This window comes from Myodes glareolus, chromosome 16 (assembly GCF_982192425.1).
Source record: "Myodes glareolus chromosome 16, mMyoGla1.1, whole genome shotgun sequence".
NCBI lineage: Eukaryota > Metazoa > Chordata > Mammalia > Rodentia > Cricetidae > Myodes > Myodes glareolus.
Genome location: NC_142041.1, coordinates 45,049,383 through 45,058,887, shown reverse-complemented (window position 1 = coordinate 45,058,887; position 9,505 = coordinate 45,049,383).

The following is a 9,505-nucleotide window of genomic DNA, read 5'->3' as shown; positions in this document are numbered from 1 at the left end:
AGCAAATTAAAATGAACAGTTTCATGACTATAAAAGCAAAATTTGTAGGCAGTAGGTTTTCTGTGTTTCAAAAATTGTTAAATGTGATGGATTTTCCACATTTTAATATAGTGTATATGTGTGTGTTTAGATGTAACTAGCAAGACCTCCTGTGAACCTTACCCTGACAGGTCACCAGCTTGGTACTGAGAAAAATTCATCTTGTGACTAAGAAAGCAACAAATATATATAGTTACTGTCTCTAAACACCAATTTCTATGATTATCAAGTATGAAAAATCATTACTTCTCAGGTAATTGTTTTTGACATAAATATCATAAAGCATGTGATGTATTGTGTATAGTCCTCAATATATAAGTGTATTGTTATTTTTGCATTTAAAGAGAAACAAAAATGTCAGCTTTAAAATAGTTTTAATATATGAAGTTGGAATAGAAAAAGTTTTTGAAATGTAGCAGTTTTTACTTTTACTGCTGGAAAAAACAATTCTAGAAATTCAATACCGTAGAGTTGTATGTAGAATAAGATATTTATTTCTCAATGTACAAAACTACCATATATGAAAATTTTTAGTAAGTGGAATTTATTTTGCTTTCCTATTTTTACTAGTGAAACTCTTGTATGAAATCTGAGTATTCCGCTTGTTTTTTATAAAGCATGTGCTGCTTATAAATCTAAATGGAAAACTTCTACAAGACAGAAATGAAGTGCAGAAACTATCATAGAAATCAACCTTTGCCTTTATTTATGTGATATTCTTAGAGTAGAAGGAAGCAACAGAAAATAACCAGTTTTGATTAACAAAACAATCCCTTTTGAAAGCCCAATTTTTTCAATTTTTTTTCTTTCCTGTACCAAAAAAAATAAATTCAATAGTATTTCTTAATATTCATCTTTATGGGGTACAATCTACATTACAGATTTAAAGTCAATGAGTCATCCCATAGCCTTCTAAAGGATATATGTATATAAGTTGTACTTTATCATTAGAGAGCAATGTACAGTGTCCTAATTGTACTGCTTCTCTAGCTATAAATTTGCATCTAGAATTCTCATCTTAAAAGGAAGAGATGAGAATGGGAAATGCAAAAAGGGCTGGAGATACTCCTGGAGCATTACCAGACACATAGGCATGAGCTCTGGGTACAGAGAAGCTCAGAAGCAAAGACACCCATAGCGATGAGCCCATGGGCACAGGGTCTCATTTCTAATGTAGGTGTTCACATTAGAGAGAATCAGAGAACTGTGGAGATGCAGTTAATTGAAAGCCTGTCAAGAAAGACTTCGAGGGAATATGATGATTCCAGCAAGTTAAATAGTCAAGAAAGACACAAAGTTCCAAAAGATAAGTCTAGAAATTTAGTCAAGGCAAAGTACAAAAAAAAATACCTGGTGGAAATAAATTTGGTAAATAATACAAAATAACCTGAGTGTCCAGGCTGGTAACAAACAACAGTCTTCCTTAGAGTAACATATAGACAACTCAATAGCTCAAAATCATTCTGTGATTGGAGAAACTCATAATCCCAGACATCCAGTATGCTCTAAAACTATGACTTCTAAGTATAATAGGGCATTTATGATCTTAATGTGTAAGAATTTTATACTTATTATGAACATAAAAGGACAAACTTTACATTATCAATACAGATACCTGGCAGCACCTTACCAAGAGTCACCAAAGCTGTCATCATCTGATTAGGGGGTAGTCTGTTATGATTCTCTGAGGATGTGGACTCATGGTAATGTGTGGTCTGCATCTCTTTAAGAGACATTCAGAGAAAGCAAGAACAAGCACTTTCAAGAAAATTACCACTTTGTTAGCAAATGTCAGTGATGTGGATGATCAAAAGGTGAGAAGCTGTTCCAGAGTGAGTCGGATTAAATGAATATGATCAACAAATGCAGAAAAAATCCTTTGCTGTGCTGTATAGTGAGGTGACTGGTAAGAGTCGTGTATAGGTGCTACAATAAATACCATCACGTCGCCAGTATCACTGCTCAAATCCTACAAGAATATTGTCTACAAAATGATGTGTACTATTCTAGGAGGTATATATACTGAAATTACATGGTCATGGAATTTTCAAATTTATCAGAGTTGTGTCATACAGATATCAAGAAAGACACCCAAGCTATACCAAAGTTGACACTCAGTGAAGGTGAGTAAAGGTCACTTTTTACTCATTTCTGTTTTTTTTTAAATTACAACTTCAGAGAGGTCTTAAAAGAGTAAAATGAACATGGAAGGAAGTAGGGAACTTCTGATTCGTTCAAACCCTTAGAATGTTTTACCCAAGATTAAGGAAGAAATGATTGAATATAAAGTATATGCCTTATTTCAGACACCAAAAATGGCACATCACCATCTCCTTAAAAGATGTATTGTACACAGATAATACTGTATATATGATTCTTTAAAGTTGCCGGTATTTTAGCATTTTTATAGACTGTTTTACTATTAAAACAATTGTTTTTTTTTTAAGTTTTCCTCTCTTGAATTCCCTCCAACTCTCAGAACTTTATTTTCACCTTTCCTTAATAAATGAACATCTGCTAAACAATAAAAGAAGAGCAACAGAATGTATAAGTATTGCTGGGAGGGCATGCAAGAAAGAAGCTCCCTGCCCAATCCCCAGAAATGCTGCCTAATAGAATGTGTGGTTTGTTCTCAGTCTGCCTGGAGCTTCAGAAACACCCTACCATCCTTTCAGGCCCTGTTCAGCAGGGTGCTTTGAGAAGTTCACTCAGGGAAGCTACTGAGTATGGCTTTTGTCAAGAGTAAATGCACAGGTTAGAAGAATGTTTCTCCCAGAACTCTAGAGAGTGTCTCTCTGAAGCAAAAGGTGAAAAATCTATTTAATTTGGGCTTATTCTCTAGCACTCACTGATTCATTTCTCTCAGGCTGTGTGAAACATTTTGAACATTTTCATCATTACCTTCTTGGCTGGAGAGAAATTAGGGTTTAAATGTATGTCAGATATTAGACTTCATTGTCATTCCTTTCTTAGAAATGCAAAAAAATCTGGGAAAGTAAAAATAATAAACAACTATGAAGCTCAATTTTGAACCCATAGTTTCTGGTTTTGAGATTTAAAATTTGTATAAAAGCCCCTTTTCTACTTAAAGTTGAAAATTATATTGTTTTTATTTTAATAGATACTTTTCTCACATAATCTATTCTAATTACTGTTTCCCTGCAAGCTTCTCCTTGTAGTTCCTTCCCATGCCTCAACCACATCCAGATCTTCCTTTCTGTCTTGCATTAGCAGACATACAGGCTTCTAAAGGATAATAATAGTAAAAACAAAGGCAATATACAGCAAGCCAACAGCCAACATCAAACTAAATGGGGGCAAAACTCAAAGCGATCTCATTGAAATCAGGAACAAGACAAAGGCTGTCCTTTCTCTCCATATCTATTCAATATAGTTCTTGAAGCTTTAGCTAGAGCATTAAGACAACAAAAGGAGACCAAGGGGGACACAACTCATAAAAAAACAAGTTAAACTCTCACTATTTGCTGAGGATATGGTAGTTTACATAAGTAATCCCAAAAATTCTAATAGGGAACTTCTATAACTCATAAACACTTCAGTAATATATCTAGATACAAGATTAATTCAAAAAAATCAGTAGCCGCCCTTTATATATGATAAATGGGCTGAGAAACAAATCAGAGAAACATCTCCCTTCTTAATAGCAACAAATAGCATAAAATATCTTGGAATAACTCTTACCAATTAAGTGGAAGGCCTGTATGATAAGAACTTTAAATCTTTATAAAAAGGAATTGAGGAGACACCAGAATATGGAACGTTCTCCCATGATTTGGGATAGGTAGAATTAACATAGTAAAAATGGCAATCTTATCAGAATCAATCTACAGATTCAATGTAATTTCCAACAAAATTCTTCACAGACCTCAAAGGAACAATTGTCAACTTCATATAAAAAAGCAAAAAACAATCTTGTACAATAATGAAAGTTCTAGTGATATCACAATCCCTGATGTCAAACTCTACTACAGAGCTTCAGTACTGAAAACAGCCTGGTTTTAGCATAAAACCAGACATGCAAAATTAAATCTAAGAACCAGATATCAAGCCATACAACCTGATCTTTGACAAGGAAGCAAAAATTATAAAATGGAAAAAAGAAAGCATATTCAAAAATGGTGTTGTTATAACTGGATATCAACATGTAGAAAAATGAAAATAGATCCATCTCTATCACCATGTGATGAGGGATTCCCCTCTGTATGCTGTGAATACCATTGGTTAATAAAGGAACTGCTTTGGACCTATAGTAGAGCTATAGGGGAACAGAGCTAGGCAGGGAAAACTAAATGGAATGCTAGGAGAAAGGAAGAGGAATTAAAGAGAAGCCATATAGCTTTGCCAGAGACAGACTTTGGAACTTTAGCTGGTAATCCACAGCCGTGTGGTGATACACAAAATAATAGAAATGGGTTAAATTAATATGTAAGAGTCAGCCAGTAAGAAGCTAGAGCTAATGGGCCAAGCAGTGATTCAATTTATACAGTTTATTTATGCAATTATTTCAGTTTCTGGGCAGCTGGGACATAAACAAGCAATCTCCTCCAACAACCATTCCTAAAATTCAAGTCCAGATGGATCAAAGACCTCAACATAAAGCCAATCACACTGAACCTCATAGAAGAGAATATGCAAAGTACACTTGAGTCCATTGGCACAGGAGACCATTTACTTAATATAACCCCAGTAGCAGATTCTGAGAATAACAATAAATGAGACCTCTTGAAATGGAGAAGCTTCTGTAAAGCAAAGGACATAGTCAATGAGACAAAATGGCAGCCTACAGAATGGAAAAAGATATTTATCAACCCCACATCGGACAGAGGTCTGATCTCCAAAATATATAAAGAAATCAAGAAACTGGTCATCAAAAGAACTAATAATCCTATAAAAAATGGGGTACAGATACAAACAGAGAATTCTCAACAGACAAATCTAAAATGGGTGAAAGTCACTTAAGGAAAAGTTCAACATCCCTAGACATCAGAGAAATGCAAATCAAGACAATTCTGAGACTGTGTCTTATATCTGTAGAAATGGCCAAGATTAAAAACAGTGATGACAGCTTATCATAGAGAGGATGTTGGGTAAAGGAAACACCCCTGTGTTGCTGGTGAGAGTGAAAACTGATACAGCCCCTTGGAAATCAGTATGATGATTTCTCAGAAAGTTAGGAAACAACCTACCTCAAGGTCCAGCAATATCACTTTTGGATATGTACCCAAAGGATGCCCTATCATACCACAAGGACATGTGCCCAACTATGTTTATAACAGCATTGTTTGTCATCGCCAAAAACTGGAAACAACCTAAATGCCCCTAAACTGAAGAAGAGATTAAAAAAATAAAAGGATATGGTACATTTATACAATGGAGTACTACAGAGCAGAAAAAAAAATAATGAGATCTTGAAATTTGTGGACAAATGGATGAATCTAAAAAACATCATGTTAGTGAGGTAATCCTGACCTAGAGAGACAAATATAGTATATACTCATAAATAAGTGGCTCTAAACATAAAGCAAAGAAAAACCAGCCTGCAATTGAAAATCCCATAGAAACAAGACAACAAAGAGGGCCCTAAGAGATAAATACATGGATCTAATCTACATGAGAAGTAGAGAAAGAATTGCGATTACTGTTGCAATGTTAACCGGACCTGTTATGCTCTATCCACTATGCCTCATCTGCCTTGATTGACTAGTCCCTCAAATTAGGAGGCAAAATAAACCCTCCTTTCTTTAAGTTTTTTTTTAGCAGGCATTTTTTCATCAAGATGAAAAATGAAACATTTATCAAACATAGTTTAGAATATGCTCATCAGCATTTATCATCATATTAGTGAAATCACCATCTGTATCTTAAGAGAGGGCTGTAAAATTGAAATTGTAACTGTTGCCTTCGATGTTTCAGACATCTGTAAGATCTCATTAAATGTGAGGTACTTTCCTAGGACCTCTTCCTCAGGGCATTGATCACAACTACCCTCCAAATTCACATTCACATTTAAATGTTTGTCTTTGCTCATTTCATATATACATCTCCTTTTTCAAGTTCACCAGGAAACTCTGTCCATTTTCTGTTTAAGCTCTTAATGAGATTTCTTCCCGAATGACTTGTCTTATCAGCATTATACATTTACCAATCATTTTATCCACTTTAACCAATCATTAGAATCCAGAGCAAATGCCACAGCCACAGTCTCATTTCATCTAGCAGCTTCACCAGCTAAGTTAATATTGATTAATTTATGGAGCTTCAGCATTTACTGAAAGTAAAAACTACTGCCTTAACCCCAGAAAGCATTCTTTCACTTATACAACTAATTTCAACACATTACAATGAATGAAAATTTGGTGATTAATATTGTCAACTTGACACAATGGAGAGTCTCCTAGGAGACAAACCTGCAGTTATGTCGGTAAGGAGTTTTAAAATTGAGTATATAGAAGTGGAAAGGCCCACCCTAAATGTGGACAGCATCATTATATAAATTGGCGCCTTAGACTGATTAAGACAAAAGTGAGCTGAGCAACAAAACTTATCACTCTTTTGTTGCTTAATCTTCAATTAAATGGGTCAAACCCTCAAATTCTGAGCCAAATAAAAACCCTTCTTTCCTTAAATAATTTTCCAGATCTTTTCACATTATTGATAAAAGGAAGTAATGCAAAAACCTTGTAATTGAGGAATGTGGCCATTGCCTTGATAAATCTTGTGGTCTCGGGCATTTGGAATTAGTTTGTGGGAAGAATACAGAAGAGGGCATACTCTTAGGCTAGAAAACTCCTTGAATGGTGTAAGCAGAGCTCAGTTGGCCTTTCTAGGGAGAGTTTCGAAAACCCAGTGCCAAGTGGTATATGAACAATAGAGGCCTATCTCATGGGTTTGCAAATGGGAAATAGGACATTATTAACTACTGGGAAAGAAATTATTCTTATTATATTCTAGCAAAGAATTTGTCTATGCCCTTTCCAATTTCTGACAAATTGAGTAAGATTAAACTCAAAACTAATGGGTTAACTTGTTTGATGGTGGAAATAAGAAGCCATTATGGCATTTAGTGTGTTCTCTACTTATTTCACTCTGATCTTATGTAAGCCTACAGTGAAGAGCAACACAGGTTACAAAGAGATATGAAAACTGTGCTGTTTGGCACAGAAAAAAAATGAAAGAAATTGACATCATTTAAGAGAAATCAAGATGTCACACATTGATGATTCCATCTTGTGGAAATCCAAATCCCTTAGAAAGGAGAAAGCCTAAACTGGGAACCACTCCGAAAGACTGAAGAAGTCTCTTGCTCGAAAACAACCATCTTTCGAAGTGTTTCCCCAAAATCAGTCTGGAAAGCATACACCAGCCAAAGGAGACAAAACACAACTTCAGAATAAAGTAGAAACATCACCCAGTCATAGTGGTTCTGTAGGTTTGATAGATAAAAGAAGGCGGAGAGGCTTGTGCCAAGGACTCAAGATGCCCTTGCTGCCAGGCAAAATGTGCTTCAGATGCATTCCATGCAAGGAGACATAGAGGGCCACTGCATGAAACTGGGAAGGTGCAGCCCAAGTTATGACAGATATCTTAAGACTCCAGAACTGTGGAGATCTTCCAAGGGAAGGTGCATGCATAGAATGTAATGCTGTAAGGGAAGGCCAGCCACATTCAGCAGATTTGGAAGTCTTTTTCAGTCCATGTAACTAATCTCAGGTATCTAGTATGCAGCTGTGAGATCTGATGCTTTCCCTGTTCAGTTACAGTCTTTCTATGATACATCTTTTCTTGTCCTGTCCCATTCCCATCTTTTGGAATAGTACTGTTTATGGACTGCTGTTCAATAAAAGATGTATGAAACTTGGACTTTTGTTGCTATTATCAGTGTTGTTTCATTATTTTGTTTGTTGATACTATTGAGACTTATATTTAAAGACTGTCTGAGTATCAGAAGAAATATTGACTTATATCTTTGTACAGTTTGTGAATGATTAAAGACTATGAGATTTTAAGAAATTGAAGTGAATACACTTTGCATTATGAAATGATCACAAGTCTATGGGGACAAGGAGTGAAAAGTACTGATTTAAAAATGTAGATATGCTTGGGTTTCAAGTTTATAAAAAGTGTACTATGATGATAAATATGAAGCATACATAGACTCACATAGGAGACAAACATCTAGGAAAGCTTGTGAGGGATTTTGTAGATATGGGTTAATTGAAGTAGGAATACCCATCCTAAATAGAGGCGGCATCTTTCAGTTGAATGAAATTTAGAAGTAAACTTAAAAAGAAGGGTTGAAGTGATAGTTCAGTGGGTAAGAGTACTAACTGATCTTCCAGAGGTTCTGGGATCAGTTCCCAGCACTCACACAGCAGCTCACAGTCCCAGTGACTCTTATGCCCTCTTCTGGACTTTGTGGACACGGTATCCATTAGTACAAAGATACACATATGGGAAAACACATGTAAAAGTAAAGTCACAAAAACGTTTTAAAAAGAAAGAGGTAGTAAGCTGAGCACCAGTATCCTTCATTCTCTGTTCTCTGGTGGCACTGACAATATGACAAACTACGTCATTACCTTTATATCATACTATCCCTTTCTTGATGGGCTGAAACCTCAAACTGAGCCAAAGTAAACTCCTCTGTCCTTAAGCTGCTTTGTATAGGTATTTTTCACAACTCCACAAAAAATTGTTATTTCAAGTATACAAAGCAATCACGACTTTTATCATAATCTTCCATCAAAGATAAAAGTAACTACTCTACTTTAGCAATTTTTCCTGAAGTAGCATATGAAAATCGCATCTACAACATCTGTGAAAACTTTTTCTTTTAACAAAATATTTTTAGAAGATGGCAATGTGTATCAGAAAGTAATGATGCCAGCTACCAGAGTTGACAACCAGAGTATAATAGTTCTATCTCTAGAATCCACAAGTGGAAGGTGGGAAGAGACTTCAACACTTGTTTTGGGACCATAACTTGCATACTGAGGTATACACACACATACACACACACACACTAAACATGTAATCATTTTTAAAGTATGTTGTAGGAGGCTGCTTGTTCTTTTCATGACTGCCCAGACTCCCAAAATAACCACACAGAAACTGTATTAATTAAATCACTGCCTGGCCCATTAGCTCTAGTTACTTATTAGCTAGCTCTTACATCTTAATTTAACCCATTTTTTATTAATCTGTGTATTGCCGTGAGGCTATGGCTTACTGGATAAATTTCTGACATCTGTCTGCAGGTGGGGCTACATGGCTTTTCTCTGGACTCTGCCTTCTTTCCTCTATTTCTGCTTGAATTTCCCTCCCATTGCTATATTCTGCCCTGCCATAGGCCAAAGCAGTTTCTTTATTAACCAATGATAATAAAACATATTCACAGCAAACAGTGGGGAATCCCACATCATCTCCCCTTTTCTGTCTAAAGAAA